We start from the raw sequence: 22,927 nt of genomic DNA, 5'->3' as shown, positions 1-22,927 counted from the left end.
CTATACACTTTAAAGTGGCTAAAATGGTAACCTCATATTATGTATATTTTACCATAATAAAAATAAATAAACGGAAAAAGAGATATGAAATAATAAATGAAGCAAACTTTTAATTAAAATCATGTAGAAGGTAAAACAATAGTGCAAGACATTTTAAATGTTTTTCATAAGCTTAATTTTCCTAAAAATATTGGCATTGGGATCATTCTGAGTTTGTGTTGATACTAAAAAAAAAAAAAAAAAAAAAACAAGAAAAAGCTAGTTGGTTAGATCAATCTCAATAAGAATAAGAATGAAAACTAGACATAATATCACTTGATGTGATACAATAGGAAGCTTACAACTCCTGCTGTGAAGTATTATTAAAAAAATAGAACAAATTTGATCAGCCTTCTAAATGTAACTACTTTTTTTATTACAGGAAATAAAAAAAGTATGCAGACCACCTTAACTGATACAAAGGGAGGCAATGAGCAAATCCAGAATGTCCCAAGTTATAGAGGATCAATTTCCTTGGTTTCTGTATCAAATAATTTATAAGGAAAAAGAAGGAGGGGAAGCTTATAAGTCAAAAATAATTTAAACTATATCAATGAAACATATCATATGTATTTTGTTTCCTGATTCAAACAAACCGTAAATTTAAAATACTATGAAATATTGAAATAAATGTGAATATTGTGTTTTTATAACATTAAAGAATTATACTTAATTACTTCAGAAAAGATATAAAAACTGGAATTAGGATTTTTAAAGTATCTTTTGATACTTATTGGAGGATCTATGGATGAAATAAAGTGATATCTAGGATTTAACTGAAAAAAATAACTAAGATGGGGTGTGGATGGAGAATAGGTATAGACTTAGAGAAACATATATTGACTACATTGAAACTGGATATTGGATCAATAGAGGTTTATTATTTTACTTTTCCTTTTGTATATTTATACTTTTCCATAATTTTTTAAGGTAGTACTCACATTAAAATCACAAACAAAATAATAATGGAGGAGGAAAAATTATCATCTCAAGTGATTTATAAGCTGTGAATGAGAAGAAATCATAAAAAATAATCTAAGCTTATGCATACTTTATCTTTTAAAATACCTATTTATTTGCTTCAACTCATTCCCCAATATTCTCATACTTTTTTATTTTAAATGTATATGACTAGACATATAGAAAATTACTAATCAAAAAAATGTTGGTCAAATCCTTTTGTGAGAAAGTAAGCATTTCTTGGTTTTATTTATTTATTTTTAACATCAACTAATCTTAAGGATTAGGCATGAAATGCCAGGTACTTTTTAAAGTACATTTGCTATTTACTCTCCACTAGGGAGAAATGTGACCTCATTCCATGTTCTGAATAACACAACTGTGCCCTAGTGATTAGTGCATCAGGTCTGATGGGAGAAAAACACAAGGCTCTGCATTTTTAACAAACTGCTCAGCCTTAAACTGATTATCAAAGGATTTAAAGGCAAATCATTTTTTAAAAGTCAATTGATTACACATGATTGGGTAATAAATAAAACAAATTCTATATTTATGTTACTGATGTAGAAGTAACAGTCTGCTGACAATGTATATATTTTACATTCTATTCAGGTATAATAAACATCTAAAAGTTTCCTTCCTTTTAAGCTTGCAGTTCCATATATTGGGGGACTACTGTCATTTTAACTGCTACAGTGTCAGGCTTTGAAATACTCCCATAACCACACAAAGCTCCCTTATACCTGTACGCAATCAATTCCCACTCCCACCCTTGCTTCTAATCACTGATCTGCCAGAAGCAAACTGATTTTGCCTTTTCTAGAATTTCATATAAATGTCACACAAAGCCAAAGAATATGCAGTCTTCAGTGAGTGGCTTCTTTTATATAGCTCCTGACTATCAATACTGGAACAGTTTGCTGCATCGTTGCAGAGTGACTTGATATAGTAGACATAGCACTGAAGAACAGGGCAGAAGGCCTCAATCCTGTTTCTGCCACTCCAATCTGTGAACTAGGATATATATTGTAACTTGTCTTCTGCAGCAGTGGTAGGTTAAGGAGAATATACTATTTCTCCTCCTCAAGGCTGTTGTGTGGGGCTAACTAGAGAGAATGGATACAGTGCTTTCTAAAGTACACCACACACACGCAAACACACACACACAAACACACACACAAACACACACACACACTAAATAATATAAATAAATAAAGCACAACACACATGATCAATTCAGCAGAAAAGGCTATCAGAAATAAGAGAAATGATAGTTTCAAAAAGTATTTCATGAAAGATGAATAAATGTATATTAAAATATAAATTTTAAATATTCTGCTTTTTCACTATGGAGATGGTAATAAAATGGAGGAAGACAATAAATTGTATGAAGTTCAAATAAAATAAGAAACAAAATCTAAAACTAGAATTATAAGAAGGAACAATGTTCTATCAAAGTCTAACAAAGTCCATCTAAATAAAAACAGATAGCTAGCTTTACAAATATACTTCATTCTCGGGGCACCTGGTGGTTCAGTCGGTTGAGCATGTGACTTCAGTTCTGGTCATGATCTCACGGTTCGTGAGTTCGAGCCCTGCGTCGGGCTCTGTGCTGACAGCTCAGAGCTTAGAGCCTATTTCGGATTCTGTGTCTCCCTCTCTCTCTCTCTGCACCTCCTCCACTCATGCTCTGTCTCTCTCTCAAAAATAAACAAACATTAAAAAAAAGAGAAATATACTTCATTCTTTTAATTTTAATCACTATCTAGAATTTACTCTACATAGGACAAATTATTTGACAAATTTATAGTTATAAAATAGGACATATAACACTTGTCTTCAAGTTTCTTCTACTTTCCCTGTCAACAAGGAAAACAGGCAAATAAAAACGGCTTTTAAATAAAATTTAAGGACAAATAAAGAACTCTTCCAGCAAAATAAGACCATAAACATTATATGAAGGTTGACATTTTTAACTTAATGAGAAAAAACAGTAGTGTTTTTTTCTATTAGTTTTATTTGTTTATTTTACCTGATGTCAAGAAAGAAGATAAGATATTTACTGTCCCTACATCTACATCACTATGATGGATCTCCTTTCCTGATCCATCTTTGAAGCCTAAATTTTCCCTCTGCCTCCCTACACCCTACAGAAAAGGGAGCAACATAACTGCAGTGCTACAGGCTTGAAAATTTCTGACACAAAGAGGAAACTGAGGAAAATTTATGATTTTCAAGATGTAAAAGACCATGACACTTGGAAAGGAGTAAAGAATAGATTATATGAAAAGATAGTTGGTTTGGGTAGGTTGAATTCTGCCAGTTGAAGGGAAATCCAATTGGAATACTTGAAAGATCTAGTCAGTGTGGGAATTTTAGAAGGACTAAAAAGACAAAACACTTGATTTTTTGGCTTTCTGTCCTTGTAAGTTAGAAAAATTATACAGACCTGAAATAAAGACTTAAGTGGAAGGTTTCCAAGCATTTATATGCTTTTATCCAGTAAAGAAAAGGGAGAATCCTCAATCCATGCCTATAGAATGTCAGATCTCAATCAGACGTGTGAAGGATTTTCATTAATCACGGTTGTAGGATAAAAAAAGTTGATCCATTAAATTCATTTGGCTAATTAAAAAATAAGATTCATTTCCTCTTATTTTGGTCACTCTTTTCAAGAAAAAAGACAAATGTAAGAAAGTTAAATACATTTCAAATTACTGTTTAGTATAATGAGTATAGAAGTATGCAGCATACTGAACAACAGCTTTATTAGTAATGCAGAAGAAAGAGTAATCACTGAAGGCTGGAACAATGAAACATTTCAGGCAGAAGGAATTAATGTATATGACAGCAGAGTTGGACATTTAAATTAAGAAACTGAAAAAAATGAAAACTCAGAAAAATTATATAATGTGCTCAAATTTAATAGCAGGATCACAGAATGAAAGCCAAATTCTCTGATTCTATGAGTATGCTACTTGTTCTAAAAAATTAGAGCTCCTAAAATAATGGACACTTCTTTATTTATTTGTTCAATAATATTTATTACATGCCTATGATATGATAAATTCTGTTCTAGCCAGTGCAGATAAGCAATAAGGGAAACAAAGCAGTGAACAAATAAAGTCCCTCCTTCTGTGGAGTTTGCATACTAAAGTGAGTTGAAAGACAGAACATAAATAAACAAATATATGGTATATTGTCATATAATGCTATGAGAAAATTAAAAAGGGTAAGCAGGTAAAACAGGAAAGAATTATAATTTTAATCATGATGCCTAAGGAATGTCCTTTTGGGGAACTAACATTTAAGGATTAATATAAATGAGATATTTCAGGTACAGAAACCTGGGATTACAAAGGCTTCAAGGTGGGAATATGTGAAGCATGATATATAACCAGTAAAGATATCAGTGTAGCTAGAGTAGGATTAGCCAGAGAAAGTAATAAGATTTGTTGAAGTCTGAACATTTTATGAATTTGTAGTACAAAAATGATTAAAAATGTTCTTATTGTTTGAACAGTGCTACTTACTTACAGATTAGTACATAGGAAGCACTGCATAGCACTACATAGTAAATAACACTTGATACAAAAGTAACAAGTTTTCTTTCATAGTAAAAACCTAATAAACCTCTTTGAGATAGTCGTTGTCATGCTAGGCTTCACATATTGTAGAATTATTTACAGAATACAATAGATTCTTATTTCTTACAGTTCAGTTTTGTCATCATACCCAGGGTATTTAACAGAACCTAAAAAATATTATTGATGTTTTAAGTTTACAATTGACTCTTAAACTCACTTTATTGAGTGAGTTGAACTCACTTTATTGTAGGAATACAGTATATAATATATATGTGGATTTTCAACTGCACAAGAGGGTGGCACCTCTATCCCCTGAATTGTTCAAGGGTCAACTATATATTGAAAGTACATCGTTGAGTTAATGAATCATATATGAATGACTATATCAGTTAGCTGTTTTTTGCTAAATATTTGCTAAACCATTCTAAAATTTATTGGCATCAGCCAATAAGTTAATAACATAATGAAAAGAAAATGTTAAAAACACAAATGAACAAAACTCACTCAAGAAGAAATAAAGAGTGCAATTAGTCCTATATCTATTAAGACACCGTGTTTATAGTTAACTTTCCAAAAAGGGGAAAAAATATTCATATGGATTTATTAATGAGTTATATAAAAGATTAATGGAAGAAATTATAATTCTAAAAACAAATAAAACAAAACAAAAATCCAGAAAATAGAAAAGAGCATACCTCCTAACTCTTTTTAATGAGGCCAGCATTGCAATGATACCAAAACAGATAATGATATTGTAAGAAAAGAAAATTACAAAATATTATTCCTCATGAACATGGAAAAAAATTCTTAATTTTTTTAAAATTTTTATTTACTTTTGAGAGAGAGAGAGAGGGAGAGGGAGAGGGAGAGGGAGAGGGAGGGAGAGAGAGGGAGAGAGAGGGAGAGAGAGGGAGAGAGAGGGAGAGAGAGAGAGAGAGAGAGAGAGAGAGAGAGAGAGACATGAGCAGGGGAGGTGCACAGAGAGGGAGACACAGAATCCGAAGCAGCCTCCAGGCTCTGAGCTGTCAGCAAGAGCCCAATGCAGGGCTTGAACTCACAGACCACGAGATCATGACCTGAGCTGACATCAGACACCCAACAGACTGAGCCACCCAGGTGCCCCAAAAAATTATTTCTAAATATTGGCAAACTAAGCCTAGCATATATAAGTAGAATGGAATATTATAAGTAAGTGACATCTATCCTGGGAACGGGAGGGTATTTCCAGATGAGATTAGCATTGAAATCAGTAGACAGAGTAAAGCAGATTGACCTCAGCAATGTGGGAGGGAATCATCAAATCCACTGACAAACTTCATAGAACAAAAAGGTGATCGGAGGGAAGATTTAGTTTTTATGATGAACTAACTGCTGAACTAGAATATGAGTCCTCTCCTGCCCTGTGGCTAGGAATTATAACATTAGCTTCCCTGGTTCTCAGGCTTTCAGACTCAGATTGAACTGCACAACTAGTTTTCCTGTTTATAGACAGCAGACTGTGGGACATCTCAGCTTCCATAATTTTGTAGCCATTGAGCCAATTTCTTATAGTAAATCAATATCTATCTTTATTACTATCTATCTCTATCTCCTACTAGTTCAGTTTCTCTGAAGAAGCCTGACTACTACAGTAATTCATTTATACCAATATTTTAAAACAGAAAAAAAAATCTGTTCAAAAGATACCTGAATAACATTTGACAAATTTCAATATCTGTTTATGACAAAATTTCTTCACAACCTATTAATATAAGCTAAATTTTTCAACCTTATAAAAGATATCTGTTAACTAGAATTAACATCACATCTTATTGCTAAAGACTAAATGGCTCCATTCTGTGATTAGGACCAAAATAAGAATTGCTACTTATACCATTTCTATTCTACAACATGCAAGTTAGTGCAGTAAGACAAGAAAAAGAAATATAAGACATATAGATTTGAAAGTAAGAAATAAAACTGTCTTTATTCTTAGAGGCCATGATTGTCTATAGAGAAAATGTGGAAGAAGATATTAAAATAAGTGAGTTTAGCTAGTTACAGGGGGGAAAAAAGCCAGCATGTTAAAATCAATTATCTTTAAACATAGCAGCAATAAACAATTAGATAAGAAATCTTATAAAGATACCATTTACAATACCAGTAAAAATATAACAGAAGAATAAATCTCAAAAAGAAAACACATGGGTATACTTTGTATAATAAACAAACATACCACATTGTTGATAAATATCAAAGAAGAGCTAAGTAAATGGAGAGATATCTCATGTTCATTAATTGGAAGACTTAAAATTGTCAAAATGCAAATTCTTCCCAAATTGATCTACAAACTGAACACAATCTCAGAGAAATCTATGAGGCTACTTTTTAAAAATTTTTTAACGTTTATTTATTTTTGAGACAGAGAGAGACAGAGCATGAATGGGGGAGGGTCAGAGAGAGGGAGACACAAAATCTGAAACAGGCTCTAGGCTCTGAGCTGTCAGCACAGAGCCCGACATGGGGCTCAAACTCACGGACCACGAAATCATGACCTGAGCCAAAGTCGGCCCCTTAACTGACTGAGTTACCCAGGTGCCCCGAGGCTACTTTTAATCTACAAGCTGAGCTAAACTTTATATGGAAAAGCAAGAAATCAAAAGTTGCCAAAACTATTTTGAAAAATGAAAACAAAGTTGTAAGCCTCACACTACCAGATTTGAAGATTTTCTATAAAGCTACAGTAATCATATAGTATGGTATTAGGAAAATGCTAGTCAAATATCAATGGGACACAATGAAAGGTACAGAAATAGACCCACATGCATATAAACAAATTGTTTTGACAAAGTGAGCACTGTTATTCAATAGAGAAGTACTTTGAAACAATTATACATTCTTGTGCAAGGAAAATAACAATGTAAATATAAAAGTAAAAGCTAAAATTGAAAACTTCTACCTAGAAGAAAACAGGAGAAAATCTGATATTGATTTTTTAGATAGAACATATACAAAACCTGTTTTTTGCAAAACATCATTTTTGTTCTTTCTTTTTCTTTTTTCTTTCTTCTTCTTCTTTTTTTTATTGCATTTTTTTTATTTTTTTATTTTTATTTTTTTTTTTTTGATTACAAATGGATGATAGAAATAGTCTATATTCTTTGGGATGGCAGAAATAGTAGATATCATTGTGGTAGTGTTTATTTAAGTTGGTCAAAATGCACATACCTGTACACCTAAAACAGGTGAGGTTTATTTTTTGCTATTATACCTCAACATGAGTTGGGGAGGGGAGAAAGGAGAGAGAACCTTAAACAGGCTTTACACTGAGCACAGAGCCTGACAAGAGGCTCAGTCCCACAACACTGTGAACATGACCTGAGGCAAAACCGAGAGTCAGGCACTCAACTGAATGAGGCACCTAGGTACCCCAAAACAACATTTTAAAAGAAAAGAAAAGAAAAGAAAAGCAATAGTGTCAGAAAATAATGTTTGCAAAACACATTTAATAAATTCCTGGTAACCAGAATACACAAAGAAATTTGAAAAATCACTAATAAGAAACAAAATAATAAAAGTGGGTAAAATACATGAAAAGATAATTGACTACAGAAGAGATTTGGATTACAATAAACACATGTAAAGATGCTCACTATCATCAGTCATTAGGCACATGCAAATTAAAACCACAGTGAGATACCACATATCTAATCAAATGCTGAAAAGAAGAAGAAGGAGAAGAAGAAAAAGAAAGAATGAAGCAAGTAATGAAAGACTTGACAAAAACAAGTCCTGGCAAGTGGACAAAGCTATAAATTCATATGCTAGATACAAAAGAAATTAAGATGTAGATCTATACAAATGCCTGTACACAAATGTTTATGGTCCTTTTATTCACAATTTTCAAAACCTGGAAATAACACAAAAAGTCATCAACTACCTAATGGATAAACACATCACTGTATATCTACACTACACTCAGCATAAAAAAGGAATGTGTGTAATTCATGCATGACATGAATGAGTCCCAAAAGGAGTATCCTGAATGAACTCAGGAACAGACTCAAAAGGAAATATGTCTTATGACTCCATTTATAAGACATTTAAATTTTTTTATGTTATTTACTTATTTTGAGAGACACGGAAACAGTGTGAGCAGAGGAGGGACAAAGAGAGAAGGAGAGAGAGAAAATTCCAAGCAGTCTCCACACTGTCAGTGCAGAGCCCAATGTGGGACTTAAACTCATGAAACTGTGAGATCATAACCTGAGCCAAAACCGAGTTGGATACTTAACTGACTGAACCACCCAGGTGCCCCTATAAGACATTTCAGGAAAGGTCAAACTATGGGGACAGAAATTAGATCACCATTTACCAAGGACTAAAGCAGTGGTGGTGGTGGGTTATTTGATTACAAATGGATGATAGAAATAGTCTATATTCTTTGGGATGGCAGAAATAGTAGATATCATTGTGGTAGTGTTTATTTAAGTTGGTCAAAATGCACATACCTGTACACCTAAAACAGGTGAGGTTTATTTTTTGCTATTATACCTCAATAAACCTGAAAAATTACATAACTGCTTTAAGACCATAATATTTAATTATTTCTCCTGTTCCTACCTGTTTTCTGGGATGTACTGTTTGAATTTACTGGATTAGGTTGATCTTGGCTGGACCATCTAATATGTCTGAGGACAGGCTGGTGGAGCCTACAGAACTGACTGGTCTGATGAACTTGCTTAGTATGGCTCTTCATGTATTTTCTCTCTTGTAGAAATATGTTCCACATGATATCCTCAGAGTTTCCAGAGAAAGTGGAAACGTCTTGAATATCTTGAGGTTTAGACTTGGACCTAGTACACCATCAGTACTGCTCCATTTTAGGGCCCACAGTAAATTTTAAGGTTGAGTACAAATTCAAGGGTGGTGATATCCTCTACCTCTTTATTAGAAATTGAATAATTTTTACTCTCTACCACAATAAGTGGATAAATAGGTCATTAAGGTAAATTCTATCACACAAACTTTTTTTAATATTTTAGTTTATTTATTTATTTTGAGAGAGAGAGAGAGAGAGAGAGAGAGAGAGAGAGAGAGAGAAACACAAATGGGGAATGGACACAGAGAAAAAGGGAGAGAGAGAGAATCCCAAGCAGGCTCTGCATCGTCAGCACAAAGCCTGATGTGGGGCTTAGACCTACAGACGCTGAGATCATGACCTGAGCCAAAGTCAGATGCTTAACTGACTGAACCACCCAGGCACCCTTCCCTTCCTTCACTCAGACTTTTAATGTTTCCTATAATTTTCTTCATATAAGAATATTTTTAAATCCACAGTCTTGACAAGCTATAATTAAATGCTGCATAATAAACCCTAGAACTTTGATTATGTAGTAAATTTAATGAGAATCATAACTTGTACAATTTAGTTCAAATTAAAAGCTTTGACAACTTGCATTTTTGGAGAATTCAAGACAAATAAGACTTTTGTACAAAATACATTATTATTAATAAATTGGGTTAGCAGAGATCTTTCAAAGGGAAGAAGAGGGAAAATCAGATAATAACTAAATTTTAATAAAAGTAAGCTTTTTTTATGAAAGACAGTGAGCCTAGAGTATATAGAATAGCATTTATATTAATATATATATTAATAAAGTCATGACATATTCTGACACATATAATTTGTGTGACTTTGTAAAATTCATAAAATGGTTACTTTTAAATTAGATAACGTATATGGGACAAAATAAAATCACGAGGGGCACATGGGCGGCTCAGTTCATTAACAGTCCAACTCTTGGTTTCAGGTCCAGTCATGATCTCACAGTTCATGAGATCAAGCCCTGTGAGGGACAGCATGGAGTTTGTTTGGGATTCTCTCTCTTCCTCTTTCTATCTCCCTTTCCCACTCACACACACATTGTTTCTCTCAAAATAAATAAACTTTAAAAAAAGTCCAAATTCTTAAAAAAAATACAATCACATGCTTCTATAGTGCTCACTAAAAGCAAAACCTATCTTAAATAATTTGCACATATTATGTAAATTTAATCCTTATAATATTACTTGAGGTATGTATAATCCGTATTTTACATATGAAAAAAATGGGAAGCTCAGGGAAATTATTAGCACTTTAAGGTAACAATTGCTACAAGAGTCAGGATTTTACTTGAGGCAAACTATGCCAGATTAAAAATTTATTTTAACAGAGTCTGAGACGAAGGTTTGTTTTGGATTGTTTTGAGATGTTGAGGGGTGAGACACAAAGCACTGCGGAACATAAAAGGAGGAAAGCCAATATTGTGCGTTATTGGGTTAGTTACCTATATAGATGCCCCATGTTGATATGGCAGTACCTTCTGATCTGCCTTCCCCTTGGACAAAAAAAGAAGGCATTTTATGCATTGTTTTCCTGTTCTCATTGGTCAAGGATGGTGCCAAGGGTGTTAATGCCCCTGAAGTTTGAGTGGCTCATGAATGAGTCCCAGTAATTAGCTACAGACTTCACAAATTGCAGAGGTACATGAACTAGGCCCTAGAGAAGACAAAGTAAGATTGCATTTAAGCAAAACTAGTCTTTGCTAATCTAGTTGACTTTACAGGGGCTGAGGTAGACAATAGGGTCTGGAAGTGGGGCATAGGCAGAAACAAGTATCTATATTTACATTTAGAATATAAAAAGGTGATCTAAAATGGTAGCTATCCTGCCAATATATTTCCACAAAATTCATTTTAAAAAAGAGCTATGATAAAAATATGTGTTGAATGCAAAAATCATATTGATTATTAAATGTAAATAAAGGTACATAGTTACTTTCTCAGTCTTTTCTGAATCTCTTATTCAATATGCAAATGATTTGGAGCTAAAATTAATCATGAAATATATTACCTTCCTTATGAGAACTATAAACCAAAGAGAAGTGACTCCTTCTTATCAGAAAGAAATGAAAAAAAAAATATGTATTACCTTCAGGCTAAGTGGTTCCATTCTAGAAATATAGTAGGCCATATCTTATCTCCAGTTAGAGATAAGAAGTATTTTAATATCCAAAGGCTTATATTGTTTATTAGTTTCCAAAATTCATATTGATAAAGATTATCATTAAATAAAAGAAAATTTGATGCTTCCTCCTCTTCTATATAGAAGGAGGACCTTTAGAGGACAAGGTATAGAGACTAATGAGACACACATACAGGGAAACTCCTTCACCCAGTATCCAGAGATGTATTTGATGTAGTAGAAATATACTCTATCAAAGAAAAGAATTCAGGCTTCATGTCCTTTAGTTTGCACTAAGGTGTTCTGAGGAACAGACCTGAACAGACCTTAGCAATAGTGAAGGTTTACAATCTTCTTTAATAACTCAAACTAGTTCCAGAGTAGATTAAAAGTGCCTTCAACCACAAGGGACATAAAAATTTCCCTGGGTGCAAACAGCCTGCTTTAGAAAGGGCAGGATTCTTTTAACTGTAGTTTAGCTTACTCTCAAGCAAATCTAGTGAATCTTAGAATAAGAATATAATATCATGCTTTTTTCCTAGTCCAAACGAGTCTCTAGAAGGTTAGTATCCATGCTTCAAAAATGCTATCTTTCTGCTTAATATTGCCCGGAAAATAACAGATAGAAGAAATTGAAAAATATCAAAAAGATAAGCCATTTCAGGAAAACCACTTTTGTTTTAAAAAGGACAACTAACAATATATGAGGATGGTTTCATTAAATATATCAATAACAAGCTAAAAGCCCCAGCTATGGTCCTTGTACTGCATGCCAAAAAGGCATTCAGAAGTAGCAAATGACATAATGTCTTTAATATTAGTGTAATCTGGACTTGGTCCTAGCTACATTCATTTGGGAAAATGTTCAACATACATTCCACATCTTTTTCTCCCCCACCCCAATTATCTTCCTATATTGTTCATTCAAAGAGGATATATTCCTTTGAAAATTAGTTTCCAACAATAAAATATTCTTTGCATTTTTCAAATGTCACACGGAGAAACTTACTACAAAAGAAAAAAAAGGCCTTAGAAGTTGGCTGTTTTGTCTCCAAATTAAGCCTCTGTTAGAACCATCGCTCCAAGTGTATGTCATTAACAATAAATGGAATTGATAATAAGGCCCTGTTGCGTAATGAGGTTCCTGCTTAGGGTTTATTAGCTTTTCAATAGATTTGTTTTCTATTTAGATTCAATTTTGAAATTTTCTGCTTTAAATAGCACAACTTTACCAATAAATAGTGAGTTTAGATTTTTAAATGCAAATTATGTATCTTTAATTGTAGTAAACGAATTCATGGAAATGCCATAATTTTACGATTGCTTAAAAAGTTTAAAAAGCTATATTTGAAAAAACATTTTTAATGAAAAATTTTTATCCTTTAAAAGGTAGAGAGAATAGTATAATATACCCCTATGTAGCTATCATCCAGGTGCAAAACTGGCCAAGTCATACCCAATCTTTTAAAACCAATAATCCACAACTTCTATATTATATTGAAACAAAATATATTATCCATAAATATTATAGCCTATTTAAATGTAATCTCTTTCAAGACTTTTTAAAATCCTAACAGAATTCATAGAATTTTTCAGAAATATAGAAGGGCATATACATAATTTAATGACTAGGGGAGGGTTTATGATGGCACTACAGGAAGACTTGGAATTTACCTCTTCCATGAAACACCAAATGTAAACCTACATATAGAGCAATTCATACTGAAGAAGAACTGAGGACTTACTGGACATCATCTGTACCCCAAAAGATAGAGAACCATGTGGGAACAGCAAGATATAGAGACAGGGTAATCACAGGAACCCCAGCTCCAGAGAAGGTAACTGAATTGATGGGAGAAACACTACTGAGGGACTAGAAGCTGAATCCCCTGCCCTGGGACATAGGGAAAAAGAAAAAAAAAGCTATGATTTTAAAAAGGCAACTAGAATTTAAAGGAACCAGCCCTTGACTGTCTGCAGTCCTGGAGAATGCTCTATGTGGTCAGAGGGGCTGGTGAGCCACATTATTTATGCTCCCCTTGGACACCTAGGATAATTTCTGGTAGAGAGCAAAATATTAAAATATTAAAATACAACAATTTCAGAATCATAAACAAGAGTTTCATTTCATGTATCACTAATACAACATATCAAACTACCTACATAATCAAAGAAAATCATATTTGGTTGATTATCCAACAGAATTCACAGATATAAGTTACTTTGACAAGGAGGAGAGATCATATTCATATAACAATTTCTGCTCAAGATGTCATATCAAAGCTACATGACAAGACTTCCTTCTTCATTCTAGTACACAAATACTGCATTAAATATATTGGAGATGGGCATACAATTTGAGTTTAGGCACCTATTATAGGAGTGAACTTAAGGCAGTCATATCTGTTCTTGATAAAGAACAGATTGATAAATAACAAATTTCGATAACTAACAGATTGTTTACATATCAGAGAGCATGGACAAAAGAGAGATATGGACATAGGAACAGACATCAAAATAGGACATCATATGGACATCAAAACTAGGAACAAAACTTTGTGCCTACTGGCATGGACACAAACTGGGCACTGCCAAAAGCAAGCTACCAGTCCCAAATCTTGACTGGAATTTTAAAAAAGTAATTTTTTAAAAGCATTAAAGGATATTAGAAAACTAGGCATTATACATACAGAAGTACCAAGCCTCAAATCAAATCAATCATACAGAAAATTAAACTCAAACTGAGAAACTAATATAAATCTGGTCTTTAACCAGTCCACATGACCCTGGCTAAAACAAACTCAAAATATTGTACAAGGACAACTTACTTCGCTTAATCTAAGACACAGGTATAACTGAGATTTTCACAGAGGAAAACACCTATTGATTTGACATCCAAAGGCAAAATTCACAAAACACAGGAGAATCCACTAATATGAGATAATACAAACAAGAGAATAGCTGAATATTTAAAGATGATGAGGACTTAATGATAAAAACTTGTAAAGAAAAAGAGGGCACCTGAGTGGCTCAGTCAGTTAAGCATGTTACTTTGGCTCAGGTCATGATCCCACAGTTTGTGAGTTCATGAGTCCCTCATGGGGCGAACTTGAGCCCCACTTCTGGTGAACACAAGCCCCGCTTTGGGTGAGCCTTACATCGCTCTATTTTTCTCTTTCTTTCTCTTTCTCTCTCTCTTTCTCTCTCCAACCTTGCTCACTTGCGCCCATTCTCTCTCTCAATTAAAAAAGTGTAAAGAAACAAATATAATCTTTAAAATAACAAGGATACTTTAAAGGAAATGCCAAGAATAAAACAAAAACAGTACACTTGAAAATGTGGCCTTTAAAGAAAACACTAGATAGACTGGAAGGATGACCAGACGGATTTACCAAACTGGAAGATAAAGTTACAAAAAAAAAAATTAGAACATGCCATAGGAAGAAAAATGGTGATAATTTAGACATTTAAAAAATTAGGATTACGGAGACTTGAGACTATCACTTCCAACTATGATGAAGTACCTGGGCCTCTTACAATAAAGAATGAGAAAATAGGTGCTCGCTTTGGCAGCATATATAATAATATTGGAATGATACAGAGAAGATTAGCGTGGCCCCAGCTCAAGGATGACATACAAATCCGTGAAGTGTTCCATTAAAAAAAAAAGAAAAAAAAGAATGAGAAAATAGGTCAAAATATATGAAATATGTGTTTTCAAACACTGGAACAAAGACAGCACGGGGCTGTGATTCCTAAGAGAAGGAGGATAACTGGAGTATTACAATCTGTCCAGCTTTCTTCTGGAAGCACCTTCCATATTGTTATGCAGGAAGAACTAAAAGAAACAGACAATAGCAGCCTTTCAGTGTTCGGTCAGACATATAAAGGGGGCTGGAATTTGAGGGCGAAGTACAAGATAGTAGATGGCTAACCCCAAGAGTTCCATAAATTTTCATAAAGCTTCCTTTGACTCTGTCATTAAACATTAAGCATGAAATGGCTAGAATAAAACTCTTAGGGTCTAGGTAGAGAACCAGTACTGGGTTTGGTGGGGAGAGAGTGGTACTGAATAATTCCTAAATGATCACATGTTGGGATAAGAGACATTTAAATTCTGATCATGCAGAGTGCAAAGAAATTACTAAATACCTGGGGCATTCAAGAGAGACCTCTGAAGGTTTATAACTTAATCCACAAATAAATAAACTGCTACTCAAAACAAAATTCAAGAGTCTTCAAAGAATAAAAAAGAAAAAAATAAAACTCAAAAATAAAACTTACAATGTCCAATACCCAACCAAAAACTTATTAAGTACACAAGGAAGTAGAAAAATAGACTCATAATCCAGAGAATAATCAGTTAATAAAAACTGATGCAGATAACAGAAATGATGAAATATGAACTAGGCATTAAAATAGCTATAAACATGCTCAAGGAAACTAAAAAAAAACACAAACATGATGAGAGAAATAGAATATAAATAAAAGAATCAAAACTTGAGAAATAAGACCCAATACCCAATAAATCTGAAATAAAAATTTAACTGGTTAAGGGTTCTTGTTAACAACCCTTTAACTGGTTAAGGGTTCTTGTTATGCAGATGTTTTACATCTGCATAAAAAAATTACTCAAACTTAGTGGTCTAAAATTACCCCCAAATCTTTTCTTATTTCCCAGTTTCTGTGCGTCAAGAATTCAGAAAGGGCTCAATTCACAGTTCTGGTTGAGATAATTCATGAGGTCATAACCAGATAGTGGCTGGTAATGAAATAGGAGCAGGTAGGTTGGAGGTTTGCAGAAACAATTGAGGAATGGCTGACATCTCATTCTTTGGATGTAGTCCTAGTGTTTCTCCATGTAGTCTCCCTGTCTGAACTAGACTGGGTGTCCTTATAACATGGAAGCCTTTTGAAACACAGGATAGTGTATAAAGCAGCTTAGGATTCCAACACAATTGTTCCAGTGTGCAAGGCCAAAGTTGCACCGCTGTGATTACCAAACCTAGAAAGACACATGTAGTCATTTCCATCATTGCCTCCAGTCTTCTCAGACTCAAGGGCAGGGGATATAAGATATAAATCCCACCACTTGAAGGGAAGAATGTCAAAGTCATGATATAAGAAGTGAGATATTTATGACCATCTTTAAAATATATAATCTGCCAATCTTTGTTTTCATCATGACATCATTTCACATGAAAATATAGTCACCATCACCTATCCTAAGACTTCTAAATCTTCTCTCATTACAGAATCAGTGTGACGTTTGATGTCTCCATAGCTAAATCATGTTCCACTTCATATGAGCACCCTCAGATGCAATTCCTTGGATATAATTCCCTAGACATCATTTCTCTCAACCTGAACTAAAGAGATAACATATATGCCTTCCACCACTACCTCCAAAATTCAATGGGAAGGAGACAGGAATAGGAAAACCATATATTCCCCATACATACACAGAAGGAGAAAAGAACACATAGGAGACACCTGTCCATAGCAATTCTGAAATCCAGCTGGAAATATGTGCCAGTTCCTTTATATGTTATTCTCAATGACTCTTGGTTATGCATTTTTGGCTATTTATTTTGCCCCATGAATTATTTTTTTTCATAGTGTTTTCAACTGTGTAGTTTTCTCAGCTTGCTTTCTTCCTATAGTAATTTGAAGATCCAAGGGCTTCTTTTCACTTTTCACTTTATCACTCTGTCACTTGCAATCATGTTGGCCTAATCCTTTTTAAAACTTTGTGGGTTTCTTATGTTTTGATGTACAATGCACACTATTAAGAAATGGCACATATACAAGTATATTCAAATATGCTGTTCTCTACTTTGGGCTCTCAGAAAGTCTGCTGTAGGATAACTGACACTTGGAGTCTTAAAAATACCTGTTGTACAACACAAGGGATCGTTAAAGCATTTCTTAAATCATTTGTCTATTTCAAAACGATTTATAAGACATTATTTTAAATCTTCATGAGGACTTAGTAAAGGATCTTAGAGGCATGAACTGTACTTAAAGATTTCCCCTAAAGCATTTATTAATGCGAGAATGTTTTGTATTAATGTTGTTGTCACTGGTATTGTCGTTTTTCTAGCTAGACAGATAGGGATTGAGAAAGTTTTATTTTCAATACAGAAGATAACGGCTCTCTTTTATCTAAAAGTTTATTCTGTAGTTCATCTCTTTCCTCCTGAATTTTATCATATGGAATGAGAAGAAGCTAGGTAGATTTTTTTCACATTCTGCCTGGAAGTCTCTTTAACCAAATCAAGCTTCCATGCACTTTCTAATTTCTACATTTGCTGCAGTTGACAGTGTTGTCAAATTTCTACTACTACACACTTACATCGACTCCAGTACTTTCTCTGTATTCCTTTAAGCTCTCCCTGAAAATCTTCTTCAGGTACATTAGGTGTCCACTAACACTCTCCTTGAGATCCTTTATTCTTTCATTTTGAGTCTCACAGGGCCACTCCTGGCTTTTCCTTCTTCTCAACCCGAGAACTTATGCCAAAATTTTTAGGTATTGTTAAGACAGCATTCCACTTCCAGGCATAACTTTTTGGTTCTGCTTAGCTATTAGTATGTAAAAAAACATCTCAAAACTCAGTCACTCAAAACAATGATATTTTATTATCTTTCACAATTTCTCTGAATCAATAATTCAGAAAGATCTTGGATAGACATTTTTGTCTCAGTCATTCATTTGGTTGCAATAAGATGGTTTATGAAACAAAACAGTGTGGAGGAAGCGAAGTAGCTGAGGGAATGCCTGGCCCTCACTCTACCTTTCTGTAGTCCTCTCCTACTTGTGCTCAGTATTGTACTATAACATGGAAATAAATGAAATATAAGTCCTTTGGAAAGTGCATGGTATTTATTTGCAGACAACATGATTATATAGAAAATTTAATGAATCTACCAAAAAAAAAAAAAGTAAAAATTCAAGTTTGGGAAATTATATTATTGAGATATCAGTTCTCCCCAAACTTATCTATATAGATTTAATACAATCTATGAAAATCCTAGGAGGCATGTTTTAGAGATTGCCAAGCTACTGCTAAAGTTTATGTGGAAAAAGTGAAAAAAAAATAGGTAATAGCCTAAACAAATTCAACAAAGTTGGAGGTCTTATATCACCTGATTACAAAAGCTTAATATAAAGTTATAAAACCATAAGATATAATGTAGAAAAATAGAACAGAAGACATAGTAAAAAAGCAGACATAATCAATTAATTTTCAACACACATGTCAAAATAATTTATGGGTATAAGATAGTTTTTCAACAAATGGTACAGTAACATTTGTACCATTTGTGGATGCCTATGCACAAAAGTGAAATGGAACATATATGCCACTGTAAAATAATAAAATTTCCTTGAAAAAAGGCTTAGGAGAAAATATTCATAAATACACTAAGATATCTTAGATAGGAAACAAAGTACACTGGCTGTAGTTAAAAAAAAAAAACAAAACACCTAGAATATAGAAATAATATTACTAAACAAAAGAACAGATTTAATCCAACAACACATAAAATGGACAAAGAATTATGTCTAGCAGGGATTCATCCCAAGAATGAAAGTTTGGTTTAATGTTCAAATTCTATCAATTAGTTCTCTATATTAATAAGATAAAGCAACACAAATCATATCTCAAACAATGCAGGGAAAAACAAGATTTACAGCATTTCAACACTTATTGATAAAAAAAAAACATCAAGAAACCGGAATTGAAGAAAACTTTCTCATTATGAACGGGGGAATATAAACGTATATTTAACGGTTAAAGACTGAATACTTTCTTGTCAAGATTTGGAATAAGTCAGTAAGGAATAGAAATGACCTCAAACTCACTGACAATGCATCCCTGATCAAGACTGCTATGCCTGATTTAGCGTCTTGCTTAGAGAAGAGTAATGTGCACTTGGGTACCAGGTATTCAGTGCTCTGGTGAATGTATTCTTTTCTAACCTTATCACAAATCAAAAATAGTATTCATTCAAACAGAATGACAAAATACATACATTTGTAGTTTTGCCCAGACCTATGTTAATTCTCATGCCCTTTGTCATAATATAATATAAAAAGACCTGGGCCATCTAGACATACCAGAGGACAACATATTGATCCATCTATCTGACCATGTTCATGCTCATTGGATAGGATAAGCAAGAAGAGAAAGGAAAATATACATACATAAAATGTGAACAATAATTTTCTTTTTTTAATTAAAATTTTTTTAATGTGTATTTATTTTTGAGAGAGAGAGAGACAGAGCATGAGCAGGGGAGGGGCAGAGAGAAAGGGAGACAGAATCTGAAGCAGGGTTCAGGTTCTGAGCTGTCAGCACAAAACCAGCCCAATGCGGGGCTTGAACCCACAAACCCACAAACCACGAGATCGTGGCCTAAGCTGAAGTAGGATGCTTAGCAGACTGAGCCACCCAGGCTCCCCAACAATAATTTTCATAGCAGGTGTATTTACAGTAGTTAAGAACTGTGAACCAAAATTTATATCTATACCAAAATGGGTAAAAATATAAATATTCAATGTAGTAATTCTCAGCAATAAAAAGGAATAAACTACTGATGCACACAACATGAGTGAATCTCAAAAAAACTAAGGCCAGTGAGCCTGGGTGGCTCAGTCAGTTAAGCATCCAATTCTTGATTTCAGCTCAGATCATGATCTCATCTTCCTGAGATGGAGCCCAGGGGCCTTCGACTCTGCACTGGGTGTGGAGCCTGCTTGAGATTCTACCTCTCCCCTTCCCTCTGCCCCTCCCTTGCTGCTCTGTCTCTGTCTCTGTCTCTCTATTTCTCTCTCAAAACAAAACAAAAACACAAACTAATGCAAATTGAAAGAAGCCAGACTGAAAAGAGTGCATAGTATATTATCCAATTTATATGATGTTCTACAACAAGCGAAGCTACTTGACAGTAAATGAAACTAGAAGGGCACTTGCCTGGGGATGGTGGGTATAAATTGACTAGGAAGTGACATAAGGGATCTTGCTAGTGAAAATGCTCTACACCTACACAGATGTTTGGGGTATATTAGTGTATGGAATTGGGAAAACTCACAAAACTTTACATTTAACATATGTACCTTTTACTTTATGCAAATTACACATACCTCACTAAAAAGTGTCATTACTAAGTGTTATCTTCAAGAATAATATGTCAAGTGCAGTATAAATATGAATTTCTGAAAAGTGAGATACAAATTATATAATAATTCATTCTTCTTCCTTCATGTAGCATATGAGAATATTGACTTTTTAAAATAAACTATTAAAAATGAATAATTCCTTTGAAAATAAATACAATATAAAACAAGTTACCTTAACAATATTGCAATACTTTAATTGTTGTCTATAGTTAAGTAATTATCTTGCCAAAATGCAAATTTTCATAGTTCTTTTTCAGTGTTCCTGGAGGCTCCCCTTCACTTTAAATGTCTAATTGAGGTAATAAAGAAGACAGTATTTTTTGATGCAATTTGCAGAGGCATTCCAATAAAATCCACAAGCACTCACAATCAATACGGTTAAAGGCTAATTTATGAGTTCTCAATAGTTTCTATACAAACATTGCTGCTCCTCCCCTCTGATTTAAAACAAATTCATGCCAAACATTGTGAGCAAGAGAAAATAGTTATTAGGGCTTCCTTCTTCTCTCTGTTTTTAATGAAATATTGAGGAATTCCAAAGAATGTCCTTGTTCCTTTGGTATATGTTCATTCTCTGAAAGTCTGCTTCTCCTCCCTTTATTAGGTTGCCATTTTGACAAACTTTCCTCATTTACTCCCTCTTACTCAGAGCTGCATTCATACTTTTCTCTTAATTTACTTGGTACTTAGGAAAATAAGGAAATGTTTGTACTGTAAAGGAAAAACTGTTTTGAAATCATCCACTAGAGTGGAAGCTGCAAGATACTTAACATCTAACAAATGTCCAAATATAAACAGAAAGAAGAGTAGATTTCAAAATGGCATTTCCATCACTCTTGTTTAAATCATTTATCCTGGCAGTGCTGACTACATCTTGCTGAATGGCATATGATAGACATTTTAGATACACTGGGAGGCTGACAAAACATTTAAGAAGAATATTTAGCTACTCCATCATTCTTAGTAAAATAGACATTATATTGTCCATATGAAAACTTAATGGATTTTTAAAAATTTTTCCATCAGAATAATAATACAAAAAAATTGCACTCTGTTTATCAAAAGATTTAAGTTTAAAATCTGGATAATTTCTTTTAAAAATACCTTGGGGTAGGGGCACCTGAGTGGGTCACTTGGTTAAGCCTCCAACTCTTGATTTCAGCTCAGGTCATGATCTCAGAGTTTGTGGGTTTGAGCCTTACATTGCACTTTTGCATTGAGAGTGAGGAGTCTGCTTGGGATTCTCTCTCTCTCTCTCTCTCTCTCTCTCGCTCTCTGTCCTTTTCCCTCTGCCCCTTCCACACACTCTCTCTCACTCTTTCTAAATAAACAAATAAATACATAAATAAACTTTAAAAAATAGGATAGACAGTTTCATTATTTTATGCTCACTTACTTTGCTTTTGAAGTGCAGATGTTACATCAGCTTGGTGAAACAGAACAAAATATATAATTCAAGAGCCAGAAAAGATGCTAGCTCAGCACAGCATGGAGTTTCACCTAAATGTCCACAGGAATGTTTGTCAAAAGTTAAGTCTGCATTTCTTTGTAATTAAAAGAGGATGTTTAATTGAGTAATTTAATCCCTTGGGTTAGTCTGCATTATCCAAAAACAAAAACAAAAAACAAAGGAAATTTGGAATTATTGTGACAATATCTTTAGCAATTATATAGAAAATACATATAAAAATATAACTTCTTAAACTTACACATTATTGGGTACAAAATACATAAAATCTTTAGAAAGTGTGTATTCTGTGTGCACAGTGATCTCATGAATGTTACTTAGTCCATTGCAGTGAAACCTCTATGTAGAGAGGTATATAAACTAATGAGTTGCATATCAGCTACTCAACATTAATTTGATTAAATGACTATAATGGAGAACTAACAGAAAAAATATACTGTTAATGGTAGCCATAAAAATGATAGGTTTACAATTCTGTAGAATTTATGAGTATGCTCTCTATGCAATGTGAAAGAGAGGGCATGAACCCAAATAGCATATATAACTAGGAGACAGGAACTCTGCCAAGTGTATACAATCTTTCAGGATGCTTCTTGTTTATCCACTCACAAGATAAGAAAATCCTTTTTTGTTTGGTTGGGTTTTGGTTTTTGTTGTTGTTTTTTTAAAGAGAGAGAGAGAGAGAGAGCAAGTGTGAGCAGGGG

General features: G+C 33.6%; 1 non-coding gene across 1 annotated transcript; it reads left to right on the top strand.

Annotated features, from left to right (window-relative positions):
• Positions 1-15,128: 15,128 nt before the first annotated feature.
• On the top strand, positions 15,129-15,235 carry LOC125935832 (U6 spliceosomal RNA). The gene has a single exon (XR_007461817.1). It is a non-coding gene; the product is annotated as a U6 spliceosomal RNA (small nuclear RNA).
• Positions 15,236-22,927: the final 7,692 nt, after the last annotated feature.

The sequence above is a fragment of the Panthera uncia genome (assembly GCF_023721935.1).
Source record: "Panthera uncia isolate 11264 chromosome A1 unlocalized genomic scaffold, Puncia_PCG_1.0 HiC_scaffold_17, whole genome shotgun sequence".
NCBI classification, from domain to species: domain Eukaryota; kingdom Metazoa; phylum Chordata; class Mammalia; order Carnivora; family Felidae; genus Panthera; species Panthera uncia.
This window is presented reverse-complemented; position numbering and strand designations above follow the sequence as displayed.